Source organism: the organism of the source record quoted next, unplaced genomic scaffold (genome assembly GCF_019419815.1).
Source record: "Pyrus x bretschneideri cultivar Hongxiangsu unplaced genomic scaffold, Pyrus_bretschneideri_v1 Contig18, whole genome shotgun sequence".
NCBI classification, from domain to species: Eukaryota; Viridiplantae; Streptophyta; class Magnoliopsida; order Rosales; family Rosaceae; genus Pyrus; species Pyrus x bretschneideri.
This window is the reverse complement of record NW_025999479.1, coordinates 7,225,206-7,242,653: the sequence shown is the minus strand read 5'-3', so window position 1 is coordinate 7,242,653 and position 17,448 is coordinate 7,225,206.

Genomic DNA, 17,448 nt, shown 5'->3' with positions numbered 1-17,448 from the left:
ATCAAAGTCCCTTGACTTTGTACACCTCGTTATATTACTATTAATATTTATAGTTTTATAGTTTTGACATTAATTGTTTGATATTTTATGAGATTTATAATCCTATAAATTTAAATTCCCTCATTATAATACTATTAGAAACGGTTACAATAAAAAAATTCAAACATTTTGATTGAATAAATGGATAAAAACTATGCAAAAATAAGAAATAATAAATGGCAAAAGAATGTGTTAAAAAAATTGGTACATTTCACATATAACAAAGTGGTACATTAATAAAGAAGAATGGGTACATTATAAATAAATTAGGGTACAGATAAAAGATTAAAAAAATTATGAGTACAAATGAATTTTTAAAAAAATATTTTAATACATGGGTACAAAATAAAACTAAAAAGAAAATACTACAAATTAAAAAAAAAATGCTGCAAATTAAAAGTGGGTACAAACTAAAATTATAAATATATGATACAAAGTTTAGGCATAAAACATAAATATACAATATGTAATTTTTCTATCATTGATTAAATATACAATGTCATGTGAAGGTGTACACATGGGTACAAACACAAATAAAACTTTAAAAAATATGGGCACAAAAAGAAACTAATATATGGGTACAAATTAAAAATGAAAAGAAAATTGGTACAAATTAAAAAATATTTGCAAATTAAAAATAGGTACAAACTAAAAATAAAAATATATGATAAAAAATTTAGCCATAAATATAAATATACTAATTGTAACATTTTTAACACTAAAGGAATATATTTTAAAATAAAAATATTTTATTATTCAAATAATTAATGATGTTATTAATACCCAAGGACCTTAATCAAAAATTGAAAATAAATAAGATTTTAATCAATGAGGTAACAAAAAGAAGGATGTAAACTTAATTTCTCCTTTTTTTTATTTATAGCATGAAACGAAAGTTAGGTGCAGTTAGGCTAAATTTATACTTTTGCTAATATTAGGCTTATTGTTTTCTGTAACATATATGTTTGTTGTTTATACATACATACAAGTTAGGTGCAGTTAGGCTACATTTATACTTTTGCTAATATTAGGCTTATTGTTTTCAATAACATATATGTTTGTTGTTTATACATACATACATACATATATATATATGTACCCATATATATAACGTTATTGAGAGGGGATTAAAGCTTAGCCTCAAAATATAAGTACTGAACTTAATCAAGTAAACTTGAAATATTTCACTTCTGAAGTCATAAGTTAAAGGAATAGTATTAAACTGTAATGCTAGTTGCAATATGCTCATGTTTTTCAGCTCTCAAACTATGAGGCGGGCAAGAAAATAGGAACCCATACCTATCTCCACTCTTGTGTTCTTTTCGACAAAAGATAGCTAGATTAATTTACACTAAATTCATCTAAACTACAGAAAGTGAGATTTTAAGTGTATTTAAATCGGTACGACTCTAAAACCGATTCGACCTCAAATAGGTCCAGCTTTCATTGCCTCCTTCATTCACTCAATCTGCAAGCCAAATTACTCTAAAACACTATGAAACACATCAAAAGAACATTCTATATGCCTCACTGCTTTGTCACTGACACCATGTCTTCTCACTCCTCCCTCATTCTCTCGTAGGCACACCTCGTCTTCTTCCGTTTAACTTATTTCATTTTTGCAGAATCTTATATCAATTGACATCTAAAATGTCATTCTTCAATTATTGTTTTTATCAAAGTTGTTTGTACCATATGATTTTGTGCAACAACACAAATGATAATTGATAAGGATAAATTTGAACTTAAAACAAAGATAAATGTTTGTAACCACTTGAGTTATAAACTCATTGCTTTGTAAAAGATGTGAATTTGAACTCACACCCGCAAAAATCAATTTAAGAGTCGAACTCATCTCCTCCAGAATATCCTTAGGTCTGACCTACATTTTTGTTTATGTGTATAGCTATCCCATTCTTGATAGATTTCTGGGTTAATTTGTATGTTATCCAATATCCTAATGGATATGATGTTGGGTTTCCACCCATTTGTCTTGGATTTAAAACTCCTCTGTGTATGGTTAGAATTTTATATTAACGTTTGCATTAATTTTCTTCTTCTTCTCTCTCTTTTTTATTGGCAACTTATATACTAAATATGCATGATATCTATACATTAAGCATCACGAATATATAAAAAAAATGTAGTATTATATTTGTAACTAAAAAAATGTATGCTATATGTAGGCTATATATATAAGGGCAGCTATGGTTCTTTTTGTGTTGTGGTAATTGTGTAGGGTTTTTCTTATTTGCGAGAATATGTGCATGGGGTTTTATCTTCATATTAAAATATTTGATCATTGAAAAAATGTACCCACCTAATACCTTTTTGTATACGTTCATTGTATGTGTTTGTTCTGATCAATGAAATTCTCCACCGCCACAACGCGGGGCAAGGGATGCTTTTCTTCACTACTTTACTCGACTTTTTTGTTATATTTATAGATTTAAGTACGAAGAGGGTTGGCCCTTTTGTTTTAGTTGGTGCTTTGTTTCTCTCTTTGAGTTGTTTCGTTCTTCCTTTAGGGGTTTTTGCATGATGCATGCCCTTCTGTCTTGCTTCTCTTTTGTTATTTTCTTATAAAAAATTTGCCAAATTTGCCATAGGTGAAAGTGACCTCCTTTTAGTATCATTTTAAATCTTCTCAAGTACTTTCGAACTCTGTCATTCAAGGTACTAAACGAATACGTCTTTTCACCTTTAAAACCGAATACATTTTTTATTTTGGACTTTTACATTTTTAACGTGGTGCATTCCGTTGCCATATATTCTACTGATTCAATGAACCAAGGGCAGGATATAACTTCAGTCAGTCTTGTTTTTTGAGTAATGCTAGGAATATCAAATTTGTAAACTAAATTAGCAAACTAAATGAGGTGTTACCAATAAAAAAAAATGAGCACGTTTATCAACGATTAAGTGATAATCCAATTATCAACTTAAATGTCATTTAGCTTACAAAATTTAGTCTACAAATTGAGTTTCCCTAACATTACTTTTTCTGGAAATATTTGATTGGATAGTACCTCAATTGTTTAATATTCTCTGGTCCAATCAAAAGGCTGGACCTATTTCTCATTTTATCTTTTCCAATCTTTTATAATTCTCTCACATGCAATGCTCCAATCCACTTCTCCAATGTCACCACAAAATTTGTTTTATTCAGTCACTAGGGTTATTTTTAAGGAAAACTCCCTTATTTTTATCGTATATCATTATATATTCTCCTCCAAATACACATCCCCGTAATAATGCTTTCATAGTTTAATTTTACTATATATATTATTTAGCATCGAGAATCTAATAACCTACACGTAATTTTTTTTTAATATCTTTATATTTGGCACACCTGCAGATTTTATATATATATATTAAACTTTTTGCTTTCACTATTTCACTCAAGAGAGCACTCCAACCGAGTAATGTAGGACAACCTCCGCACTCCGGCGCTACCTTATACACGGGTCAATCCCACGAGCTATCCATTCGCTTCATCTGTCCTTAGGAACATGGATTTGAATTTCCCTCTAGTACATCCTTTCTACTGCTACAGGTTCGCTACTCGATTCATTTGCTTCCCACTTTCAGTACAACAACCTGGATCGATTCACTAAACAACAAAAGAAAACTGGTCTTTCAAGTTGAATCTATCTATGACATTATGAAGGAATATTACTATTCGACTCACCACGGCTATCACAACGATCCGTCGGTCCCTCAATTCACTCCACCACCAGCCTAAAAGAGCCCCTAATGAAGAAAAAAAAACGAAAATGACGGGATAGGATGCCCAAACAAAGCCATTTTAAAGCAAAAACCGCTCTAAAGGGGGTCAATTCACCGCGAAAAAGAAGGAAAAAGGCTCAACTACTTACAAATCTCTTTTTTTTCTCTTTTTTAGCCCCCTCTTACCTGGTCGAATGGTTTCGTCAGCTCGAGTCTTCGATAGTCAGGAGAGCGTGACAACAGCATTTCCCAAAATACCTGATCTTTGAGACATATCTATCCCTATTCCATGCCTTCGGCTCGTTCAGTGCATAAATAACTCTTCTTTTCCTCTCCCGGTGGTCGATAATATTACATATTACCATCTCCCTTAGGTCTCGAAGTCCACTGAGGAAAACGCACCTTGAATGAAATGAACAATTGGGACATCTTATTCATCTGTGAGACAGACCAATCCCTATTACAAATCCCTATTGAACAAAAGTCTTATTTCTTCTTTAACTTGAATCGACATATGGACTCCTCATCAGGGGTCGAAACTACATCAATGAAATTCCACCCCAACTATGCAGCATAAACCTGTATTTAAATGTTTGGACTCTCAACAAATTCTGAAAGAAAATTTGAGTCATAAATTTTGGTAAGATCTTCTCCACGAGAAATGGTAGGGTTAAGACAAGCAATATTAGGGTTTAGTAAAAAGGGTTACATTATATCATCCCACATTGCAAATTTGCACATCATGTTGTACAAGTCGTTGAAAGTTTTTAGGTCCTACAATCTAAACTTAGCTAACTATATAAAGTTGGACTTGTGAAATCTCAATGGCATTGGAATACCATAGAAATCTTAGGATGTGACCACAAGAAGGAGATAGGGGAAACATGTAGATGTCAATTGTACTTTGATTGATCTATATATGTCACACCCGATCCCAACATACGTCCAGGATCGACACATGACGTCACCAAGTACTTGTATATCTAACGTACCCTGCCTCGGGATATGGACAAAGCACAACTCAAGATTCGAATAGCATAGCAATTTTTCGTATACTTTATGGCTACATCTAACCTCCTTGTTAGATTGTTTATGTACCCTAAATAGGGATTAAGTCATTCGGAGTTCACCATTTGTTAAACTCTGAACTTTTCGTAAACCACTTTCTAGCAGAAAACATAGAGTACCACACTACACATCAACCATAAGCCAAACAAAAGTTGTCATCATGCCATTCATACACACATGTTCTTTCCAACACCATTCCACAATCACATCAATCAATAACACATACAATACACCAAAATGCAGGGCTAAAGTGACACAGTTCAGTTGAAGCCTATATCTCTGAAGAATGTGATTTCAGACCACTTAACGGAATCGCGGATTAGAAGGGATTCCAGACCTCTCAACGGAATCCGAGTGGATATGATTCCAGACCACTCAACAAAATCGAGGTGTATAATAGATATCAGACCACTCAATGAAATCCAAGGCAAGATACAATTCTGGACCACTCAACCGAATCGCGGAACACGAGGGATTTCAGACCACTCAACGAAATCCAAATGGAGCAGGGAACTGGACTACTTAACAGAACCCCAGAGAAACCCAGTTCCAGACCACTCAACGGAACCGAGTGGAAATCTACGAAACATAACAACGGCTCGAAGAAACAAAACATGAATTAAGTACTCAATTTACAAAGGCTAAACGAAATGAAACAAAGCACAAGTACTAAATTTCAAACAGGTCAACGAAGCGAGAAATGAAATAATATCGAAGCAAACAAATCCCCATGACAATGGGTTAACGGTTCACTAGTAACCCTCACATTTCACAAACAATTCAACATGTATTTCAATTCACATTTCACAAATATTTCCAATCCACAAATCGAATCACATTTTATGACAATAGATCGATGGCCAAATACAAAAATATATTTTAATAGAAATCACATTTATAAAACCAAGTCATATCCACAAAGGATAATAAATACGAAACCACGGTAATGACCATATCACATTTATTAAAGTCACTCACTGACCAATGTAGGCCCACTAGACTTCACTTAGTCTCTAGTAGTATTAATTTCAGTATTTAAAACGATTCGAGACATGTTGACCAAAAGTCAACTTTCTGTCAATTGTTGGATCCACAACCCTACATAATTCGATCCAGAATATCCGCCCACGGATTTCCGATCCATAATTTTCCAAGAGTCTCATTTATTTTCTAGAAAAATATCCTAAAATTTGGGAACAATCTAATGATCAGATCTCCACCAATTGCTAGAATTAGGTGGCAGTCAACAATTAGTCTTAGAAACTTAAAAATCCAATTCATCAATATCCATACGTCAGATTCCCAATCCGTAAGTTCCTAAGGTCCTCAAATATTGCATATAATAACGTATTAAAGTTTGGTAATGATCTAACGATCAGATCGTCGATTGTTATAATGATCAAGGGGCGGCCTCTAACGAAAATATGTTCAAATGATGCAATTTCGTCAATCTGATGTCACATATGGAATCGGGGTATCAAATTTAGCTTAGAAATGAAAGATGAGTTGATGCTGAATTGCTTCCAGGTGGTGGGTGGCTACGAATCGCCTGAAAAAGCGTCGGAAAACATGGTGGGAGTCGCGTCGGGTTGTGCAGGAAACGGGTCAAGGGATCCAGTGCTTCTCTTCTCTCTCCTTTCCCTCCTTTCTTTCTTTCCTCATTGGGTAGTTTCCCTCCTTTCTCTTATCTTCTTCCTATCACAGCCACATACGTGGCACCACAGATCATTGCTCCAGCAAATCTAGAGCCTTCCAGATAATGGTCAAATAACCATTTCACCCTTGTCTTTGCTCATTTATATCTCATTTGTTATAGCTCTGTTTGGTGAACGGTTTTCGCCTGCACGCTCGTGAGGTCGAGCTCTGTCCAAATATGTAAATAAAAGTGACAAAACATATAGGAATTACATGCATCCCAAAAAGTCTGTTTAGTTCATTAAGGGTGTTTTCATCCTTTTACTTGTCGAAAAAAAACTATACGGCATAATTATAAATGCGTCGAAACTAAAAATACAAAATACGTAATTTTAAATAGTGAAATCTAGGGATGGGATTTCACAATATATATGCATTGTGACACATACCATGTGGTCTTGCAAGCCAGCTGAGCTTCTTTGCCCAACATTATCTAATTTTATGATTATATAAGTGTGTGTGTGTGTGTGTGTATTTGGAAATGTTTTTGCTCAGCACATCACCTTTAATTGCCGTAATATGAGTTTGAATTTTTGACATTTATATAGTACATATATTAAATTAAACTCATCTAACGACATTCAATAGGGATGGTGAGCATCATCATCATTACTTAGTGTAGGTGGTGAGAAAAAATATATATATTTTTATTCCTGATAAAATTATTTCCTTCGAGCATAATGGAAAGTTCCCTAGTTCAAGGTAAAGGACCACTTGAGTAGCAGTAATTAACCCTCCTTATGAATCTTGCTGTGTGTTTGTGTGACTGAGATAGTTCAATTTATCTTCATGCAGATGATGGTGACTTTCCAGATTCTAAAACAAGAAGATAATTTAGCACTAGGGTTTGAGTGGAAATTTCATACGATCCAAAGTAGCTACTTCATTTACGTGATTTGTAGTCCAACAAAGCAACCAAATGAAAAACTGGTTAAAGCAGAGATGATGAACTGCATTTTACAACTCATCAGAGAGGGCTTAAATTATTTGCAGACAGCATTATAAAGAAGGAGGAAGAGCGCTTTATCTGAATTCAGGTAATTATGGAAAGGCACATGGCCACAGATCGTTATATAATTAATGTTAATGGCATCAGAAAACTTAATTATATATATGTTCTTGTAATGCTGTGAGGACCATATGGATTCATTATGGTAGCTAATGGTTTCATGACAATATATATAGCTTAATTAGAAAACCTTTCTGACATTCTTTACAAAATTATTATCATTATAGTCAGTGATCTGTTATCTGTAATCCTTATATTTTGATGCTGAAATCTTTTCCAAAGTTCATATATCTTCAATAAATATTTTAAAGCTGTTCCATGTAGCGTCCTAATTATTTCCTTTTGATCCCTAGCTAGCAACTTAGTTAGCTAGATGTTGATAAACTAAATCATATCTTCCAAGATTATACAATATAAAAATTGCATTTGGAAATTGAAAAGTTAAATTTACAGCCAACTAGTCTGGTGTTGGTAACCCTAAAAAGATCAATTTTAGAATCTTTCCCAGTTGCATTTCGTGCCTTTCTTAATGTTTGGTTAGGAGGAGTCCGCTTTGTTGAGCAAACCCTTTAGGAAGTACTACTTCTATTTCATTAGCAAGCCCAAAAGCATGAAATGATTATTTCCATCGTTTCTAAGGTGAGTTTGGGCACAATAATATTAATTTCTAAGGCTGGTTGGCCATAGATGCTATCCTTTAGCAAGCAGCTACATTTGCTTCATTTCCTAATAGCTTAAGTTTTTTGAGACTGCGTCCTATTACCAACTTCTTAATTGTTGGTTTGCACGATGCATAGTGAGACTGCATCCATATGTTTATCTTTTGGTTCGTCCACTCTCCACATGCATGAGAAGAGTGTACACAAGGGATGGTCTAAACTTGATATACATTGTTAACTTATTCCCTAACAACTTAAAATTTGAAGTTATTAGTTGTCTAGCAATAATTATGTTGGAATAATAAGGTTTGACTTAATAATACATTAGTGTGCACGTCAATGTTCCAAACGTCAGTTATTTTCTCTTTTGGTTGCAAACTTCAAGTTTTTGGTTTACTGAATGACATGGTTGTATGGCCTTTCAAATGAATCGCAGCATAACATTTCACAAAATGGAAGTTCTTCTGGGTCAAAAACAAGAGGGACGAAGAGAAGAATTCAAACTCAAAGTGCATATTAATCGTCAGTTAGATAATTATTGGTCTCAAAAACTTAAACTATTTAAAATATGAGCCGACAATGTATAGTATACATATATCAATTCTAGATATAAGTTTTCAAAGAATAATATGCCATACAAACACTCAATAAGCAGCTCCTATTGATCCCATGAGCTCAAAACTAAAACAAGCATGTCATACAACATGAATTTTGTATTGTTAATCATTTGGTTTCTTTACATTAACCTTAATTAAGAGTTAACGATACTTTGTTGCCTGCGTGGTCCAAACCCTGAAAGTTAGGCTTTCATTTTTTAGCTTTATATTTTTTTGTCGAGTGCCAACTGCCAAAGTACGAACCAAAATCATGACTTCCTGACCACTGTTTTGTTATATAATTAAAGTACACAAAACCACAGTATGTAGTTTCAATTTTTATGTTTTCTGTTAGATAGTATGGTAATTGGCCCGCGTTCCTTAGAGGTCAAACTTAGACTTTAGCCCATACGAAAGAAAAAAACATCTAAGAAGTTCGCAACATTATTCCATTTGTTATAAATGGGTAAAAATGAGAGAGATAATTTTTGCTAGAGACAAGAGTAAAGCGAATGCAATATATCATACTATTTATTTTCGTAACTATGATATAAAAGGATTGCAAGTAAAGAAGAGAAGAAAGGGATATTGATCTTATTGCTTTCACTTCCTTTCTTTTCTGTGTGTTGTGATCGTACACGAAATCCTCCTTATATAAAGTCATATCCGTGAAGAATCATAAAAGTGAAATGAGTGCATCTTGAAAAATATCAGACAACAACAATAATGCTACTATTTTTAAGTCTTCCTCATTTTTTATATATGGCTAAAACATGTGGACATTCATTCCCACAACTTTTACAACATTCCCCTTGGATGCCCACATATCAACAAAACTCAATGGGAAAAACCGTAGCGAAGGAAAAAGAGTACAACTTTACTTGGATTATTGATATAGAGTTAAGTATGCATATGTTGCCTCATTAAACCTTGATAGGAAAAACCCAGTGGGAAAAATCCTAGTAGAAGAAAAAGAGTATAACATGCATGTATCATGGATACTCCCCCTGATATGTATCTCCCTCTGATTCTACGTTCTTCAAATTTAACTGAATGGTGAACCAACTTAATCTGATACCATGCACTAGCTTCTGAAACGTGCACTTTGGTAAAGATTTGGTTAATAGGTCTGCCAGGTTTTCATTGGAACGATTTGTAACGACCCACCCCGAAACTTTTGTTTCAGAATATAATTTTCATGATAGGCCAATTTAGACTCTTGTTTATTTAACTACCATTAATCACAATTCTTTATTTAATTTTATTAATCACTCACAAACTCTATAACCAAAATTTAATTACCAAAACATAAGATTTAATTTTACAAGAAATCGGGTCAGGGTTGGCGGTGTAACAGGTTGAGGTGATTCCATAAGCCTCTCGCATTTCTCCCTTCCCCTCCTTTCTTCACTCCCCCATTGGTCACTTCTCTTTCCTCTCTCCCCCTGATTCATCCACACCCCCCCTCATTTTCTCTCCTTTCCTTTCCATCACAGCCACACACGTGGCACATCCATTGCTCCAAAAAATCTGGAGCCTTCTAGATGAGGGTTAAAATTACAAAAATATCCCTGACTTTAAACGTTAATAACTTCTTCATTATAATTCCATTTAACGAACGGTTTGTGCCTATGCGTTCGTACACGTTCGTGAGATCGAGCTCTATTCAAAAATATAAATTGTGACCTCGAAAGGTCTACGAATTTTAGATAATTAATTTCCAAACTTCAAACTTCGTAACTAGTTTAATTTAAAACTAAATTCAAATAAATTAATATAAATTTCTCGAAAAATAACAATAATACAAATACGTAAATCATAATTTCCGATAACAAAATTTTAAAATTCCTCAATTAAATTTTCATAACCATAAATCGATTTATTTTCAATTTTCTCCGAATATTCACAATTATGAATATTCTATTTCATATATTTAAATTTTCAGGGTATTAAAAGATTTGTCTGACTTCATTAATTTTAGCCTTCTGAAGCTCATGTGCGCTGAAAAACTTTGGACATATATGTTTAATCTTATCACCCTTGATGAATCTTTCCGTCATTTAGGCAACACACGCTGCATTATCTTCATGAATGATAGTTGGAGTGTATATCTTAGAAGATAGATCACATGAATTCCGGATGTGGTGGATCATTGACCTTAACCAAGAACATTCACGATTGGCTTCATGTAGAGCAAGTATTTCCGTAATTGGAAGATGTAGCAACTAATGTTTGCTTTGTTGAGCACCATGAAATTACTGTATTTCCATAATTGAACACATATCCAGCTTGTGAGCGGGCTTTATGCAAATCAGAGAGCAAACCAGCATCTGTATATTTAACAAGGCTTTGGTCATTTGTGGATTTCTCATGAGAGAAAACCAGCACCATGTTTATGAGCGGGCTTTATGCAGATTAGAGAGAAAACCAGCACCATGTTTGTTGTCTCACGAAGGTATTTTAAAACATCTTTGACTCCCTTCCAATGACGAATTGTTGGAGCAGAGATATATCTTGCTAACAAGTTGACTGAAAAAGCTATATCTGATCTAATACATTGTGTTAAATACAATAAAGCATCTATTGCACTCAGATATGGTACTTCTGGACCAATGACCATTTCATCATCTTCTTTTGGACGAAATGGATCTTTCTTAATCTCTAGAGAATGAACGACCATTAGCATGTTGAGTGGATAAGTCTTGTCCATGCCAAATCGCTTTAGGATTTTTTCAATGTAAGTTGATTGATGGATTAAAATCTCATTAGCACAATGTTCGATCTACAAGCTGAGACACTATTTTGTTTTCCCAAGGTCTTCTATTTCGAATTTGCTTTTTATATATTCAGCAGTTTTATTGAGCTCTTCAGGGGTCCCAACTAAGTTCATATCATCTACATATTCTGCCACTTAAGCAAATCCAAATTTTGATTTCTTAATGAACACACAAAGACAAATGACATTGTTGGTATATCCTTCTTTGATCAAATACTCACTAAGACGATTATACCACATTTGTCTAGATTGTTCAACCCATATAATGATCGTTTTAATTTGATTGAGAGCATACCTCATGGTTTGTTAGTTGTTTCAGGGAAATTAAGTCCTTCTGGGACCTTCATATATATGAGAGTATCTAATTCTCCATATAAATACACGGTGATGACATCCCCAAGTTGCATGTCAAGTTTTTCTAAAACCACCAAATTTATTAAGTAACTGAACGTAATTGCGTCCATTACAGGAGAGTATGTCATCAATATCATCACTTAATATAATTTCAGTGGCTACTGCGAATGCGAACATGTCGTCGATGATTATTTCACTAATTTATGGAGATTTCTTTTCTTTCATGTACTTCTGTCTCTTCAGGGACATGTGTCTTATCAAGAACTTTTCTTTTCTGGAAGTACAGAATCATGAATTGTGATTCGTCATTCATTTTCTTTTCCTGAATGATTTTATTTGGATTCAGCTGTGCCCTCATCTTCCTTTTTCGAGAGGCTGAATCTTTTGAACCTAGGGGCCTACCATGCTTCAGGCGTGCAATGGATGAATCATTTGCTGCCATTTTATTTTGTCCAACAGGGATGTCAATTTTTGTAGGCGCATTTGCAGCTGGTACATTTGATTTTGTCACTTTCGTATTATCATTAAATGCTTATGGCATTTGATTGGCAATACTTTGAAGATGAATGATCATTTTCACTTCATTTTCACATTGAGTGCTTCGTGGATCAAAATGAGACAAAGAGGGTACAACCCATGTCAGTTCTTGCCGTTCTTCTAGAACGGTCTTTTCTCTTTTTTAACAGCAGGAAAACTATCTCATAAAAGTGACAATTCGTAAGACAAGCTGTAAAAATATCACCTGTCAAAGGTTCCAAATATCTAATGATAGATGGTGTGAATCAAAACCCACGTAAATTCTCAGTCTACGCTGAGGTCCTATTTTAGTGAGTTGTGGTGGTGCAATAGGCACATAAACAACACAACAAAAAACTTGTAAATGTGAAATGTTTGGTTGATGCCCAAATACTGAGTTGTACTGAGGAGTATTAATGGTTGGCTATAGGTCTCAATCGAACCAATGATGTAGCATGTAAGATGGCATGTCCCCATGCAGAAATTAGCAATTTTGTTTTCATGAGTAGAGTACGAGCTACTAATTGAAGCCGCTTGATAAATGTTTTTACCAAATCATTTTGAGTATGGACATGAAGAACAGGGTCTTCAACATCAACGCCTAGTGTCATGCAGTAACCATCAAAGGTTTGAGACCTAAATTCATCAGCATTATCAAGTTGGATTGACTTATTAGGGTAATCTGAGAACTGTGCTCATAATTTAATTATCTAAGCAAGAAGTCTCGCAAAAGCTACGTTTCAAGTAGACAAGAGGCAAACATGTGACCATCGGGTAGATGCATTAACCAAAACCATAAAGTATTGAAATGGTCCACAAGGTGGTTGAATAGGCCCACAAATATCCCCTTGAATTATTTGCAATAATGATGGGGAGTCAGCATCAATCTTTAATTGTAATGGTCTAATTACCAACTTCCTTTAAGAACAAGCCTTGCATGGGTTATCATTTGATATAGTAATGTGTCTACTCAATAATTGATATCCATTAGAGTTGGTAATGATTCTACGCATCATGGTGGATCCTAGATGACCCAAATGGTCATGCCAAAGCATGTAAATTTTTGGATCAATGAACTTTTAGTTCATGATAGTATGTGCTTCAATTGTCTTTATGTATGTATAATGCAATCCACTCGATGAACCGTGCAACTTCTCCAATGTACGCTTCTAGGTATCATTGGAGGTAATGCATAGATATTCCACATTTTTCTGCATTTTTTGTTTCAATGTGGTATCCATTTAAACTTATATTTTTAAAACTCAACCAATTTCAAGTAGATCAAGTAGCATACAACGTATTTTGTATGGACAATATTGCTTCATTTGGTAACATGATCTAAGCCTTTCCTGAGCCTTCAATTACATCTAATTTGCCTGATATTGTTGTTACCCTTATTTTTGTAAGCATCAAGCTTAAGAAATATTTTCGATCTCAAAGTATTGTATATATGGTTGCGCTGTTTGCAAGACAAATATATATACCATTGCTTTTGTTTTGAAAATAACCATAGTTTTTATCCATACTCGTTGACTAAGGGAATCATAGTTAAAAACAATTTGTTCATACAAAAGAAAATTGAAATGCCACTTTTTTATTGAATTGAAATACAAGCTTTAAGCTACAAGTTCAGATAATAAGAGTACATTAATCATAAAAATGATCTAATCAGACCGATATACTTCATTCCCTCTTTCCACAATGAAGTCTGAAACATCCAGGTGAGTTGTGTTAAATTGCCCTGATAAATCGAACATTGGATCAAGTATATACATTAGTTTAGCCTAGTCGATGAAATTGGCTTCGACACTCTTCTTCTTGAGGGATGTTTGATACAGGTCCACCAGATGTTTTGGGATACGACATGTACGTGCCCAATGCAAGTTGCCACCATACCTATGTCAGACTCCTTCAGGATTTCTAGGAGTGATATTCATATGAGCTTTACCCTTGTGATGATTTACAATTTTGAAGCTTGGGCTTGAATTATGCCTTGGACCCTGGTTGTAAAACTGGACACCATGATTATTACCTTTCCCATTCCACTGGCCTCGCTTGTGGCCACTTCCTTGTCTGTAATTATTGCCACGAGATGATGTGATGTTCACTTCGAGGGAAGCAGCATTCACTTCTGGGAATGCCACTGATCCAGTAGGTCAGGATTGATGATTTTTCATCAGAAGCTTATTGTTCTGTTCAGTCACAAAGAGCACCGATATCAGCTAGTTGTACTTAGTAAAGTCTCAGTCTTTATACTGCTGCTGTAAAAGCACTTTGAAGGCATGAAAGGTACTGAAAGTCTTTCCATCATATCTTCCTCAGTGATATTCTCCCTATAAAGTTTCATTTGGAAGCTAGTTCTAAACATTGCAGAGTTATAGTCAGCAATCATCTTGAAATCTTGGATTCTCGAGTGTGTTAACTCATAACGAGCTCTTAGAGAATCACCGTTTTCTGGTGATTGTACATGTTTCTCAATGCCTTCCAGAGGGCTAATGGATCTTCAACTATTAGGTACTCACTCGTCAATCCTTCATCAAGGTGGCGACGGATAAAGATCATGGCCTTCACCCGATCTTCAGAGGATGCATTGTTTCCCTCCTTGATGGTGTCCCTAAGGTTTCCTGCTTTCAAATGGATCTTGGCATCACTACCCAAGTAAGGTAGTTTTTCCCAATAATATCAAGGGCAACAAAATCAAGCTTTGCCAAGTTCGCCATTTTCTTTTTTCTAAAAGAAAATGAGATGTGTAAGAACCTGCAATCATATGTATTCTGAATAAATGTAGTGTTAGAACTTTTGGTTCTTACAACTTTTTCATTTTGATCTTCCAACCAAAATGATAAAACACTCGAAACTTCAGGCTTGAGGTTTACATAATTAATTAGGAAGGCGATTGTACCGCACCACTCTCATTGAAACAATATAGCATAGGATAGGTGATTATACTGCACCACTCAAGCAATAGGAAAATTTAAATATGTAGTGCAGGGTGGGCGATTATACCGCACCACCTAAAATTGCAATAAAATTAAATCTGTAGTTTAAGATAGGCTATTGTACCGCACCATTTACAATCGCAGTAAAATTAATACAAATAAACACTGGGTTAGTAATTAGGAGTTACACCAAACAAGAAATCAAAAATATAAGTAATTGTTATATTGAGAACTAGAAGAAGGCATGGTGTTAGCAAATCTTAGCGGGGATCAAGAAGGTGAGGTAGAGGAGGAAGAAGAACAGTAAGATCCTTGGAGGAAGCATTTTCGGCAAAGGGAATGAGAACTAGTTATTGTTAGAGAGTCGTACTGATAACGTGTTATAAATAGGCAAAATTGAGAGAGATAACCTTTGCTAGAGACAAGAGCGAAGCAGGTGTAATGTATCACACTGTTTATTTTCGTAATTATGACACAAAAGAATTGCAGATAAAGAAGGGAAGGAAGGGATATTGATCTTATTGCTTTCACTTCTTTTCTTTTCTGTGTGTTGTGATCATACACGGAATGCTCTTTACATAGAGTCATATCCGTAAAGAATCATAAAAGTGAAATGAGTGCATCTTGGAAAACATCATACAACAACAACAATGCTACTATTCTTAAGTCTTCCTCACTTTTCATCTTTGGCTAAAACGTGTGGACGTTCATTCCCACAACTTTTACAACACCATTGTTCATCTTGGCACTCTGTTTTTTCATAACTTAACCTATTAATTCATTTAGTAATTAAATTATTTATTCGAATAAAAATTGTTTTTTTGAGTTGTGACTATTCTTAATTAAGATTGTAACTATTTAATTCAAACTAAAATGATGTGACTGTTTTTTACACAGCGATATATTACACTAATGGGTGTGGGGAATAAATTGGTATCGAGCTCTCTCTGTTCACAAGATTCGAATTAACACCTCTCACTTACAAGTTACAAATGAAGAGGAATACCATACATGCCCTTGAAAAACAATCTCTTTATGTTGCACAAGAGTCAAGTTTGGTTTGTTGATTTTTATGGAAATGAACATAAGCAACACATCTAACAATTCATGGATGAAGCAATAAATCATATGGCAAGGGGCCATAAGTAGAAAGAATCTTCAATGGAGTCTGGAATATTCAAGACCTTAGAGGGATTCAACAAATAAACAACAGTAACGATATTATCATTCCAATAACTACAAGAAGCACAACAAGTGAAGAATGAGCAATTTCAAGAATATGTCAAATTTATTTTCTCAAAAAATAATAATATGTCGAATTTTGCGCTCAACCACACCATTTTGGTGGGGTGTCTGAGGACAAGGTGTCTCATGTAGAATGTCATGAATTTCATAGTTGTGTCAAAAATCATGATTTACATACTTTTCACCATTATCAGAACGCAAGACTTTTGTTGTAGTAGAAAATTGAGTCTGAACCATCTTAAGAAAATTATGACATGCCTTACATATCTTTATTCATGGCACTGGTGAATCACACAATGGTAGTCAAGGGGAGGCTAAAATACCTCTGTGATCTTCCCGGCTCCTCAAGAGTGGACTGTTGTGGTAAAGCCACTAGTTGATCTTCTTTTTATTAAAAAAAAAAAAAAAAAAAAAAAAAAAGGACCTTATTCTTGGTTTTCAACATATATAACCATGTCATTCGTGTGCAATTGTCCGTGAACGTCACAAACCATCAGAATCCAGAAGCAGTAGGTATAGGAAAATGTCCCCAACATTAGAATGAACGAGAGCAAAAAGTGTGTTGGTTTTATTTGTACTTAATAAAAAACATACACGGGTAAGTGGCCCTCTACCATAGTTGTGGAGAGTATTGTTGCTCTTGCACCACGGCGCTCCGTAATCTAACAAATCTATTTTTTGACAAAAAAAAAAAAAAAAAGAAAATGAAAAGATACACGGTGACTATTTGCATATGCCACATGATATTCCTGCTAGGTTTGGGCCGAGTTGTTCACCTCAACAAAAAGGCCCTCTTTCGCAATCAACTCAGAAAGACAAGGCC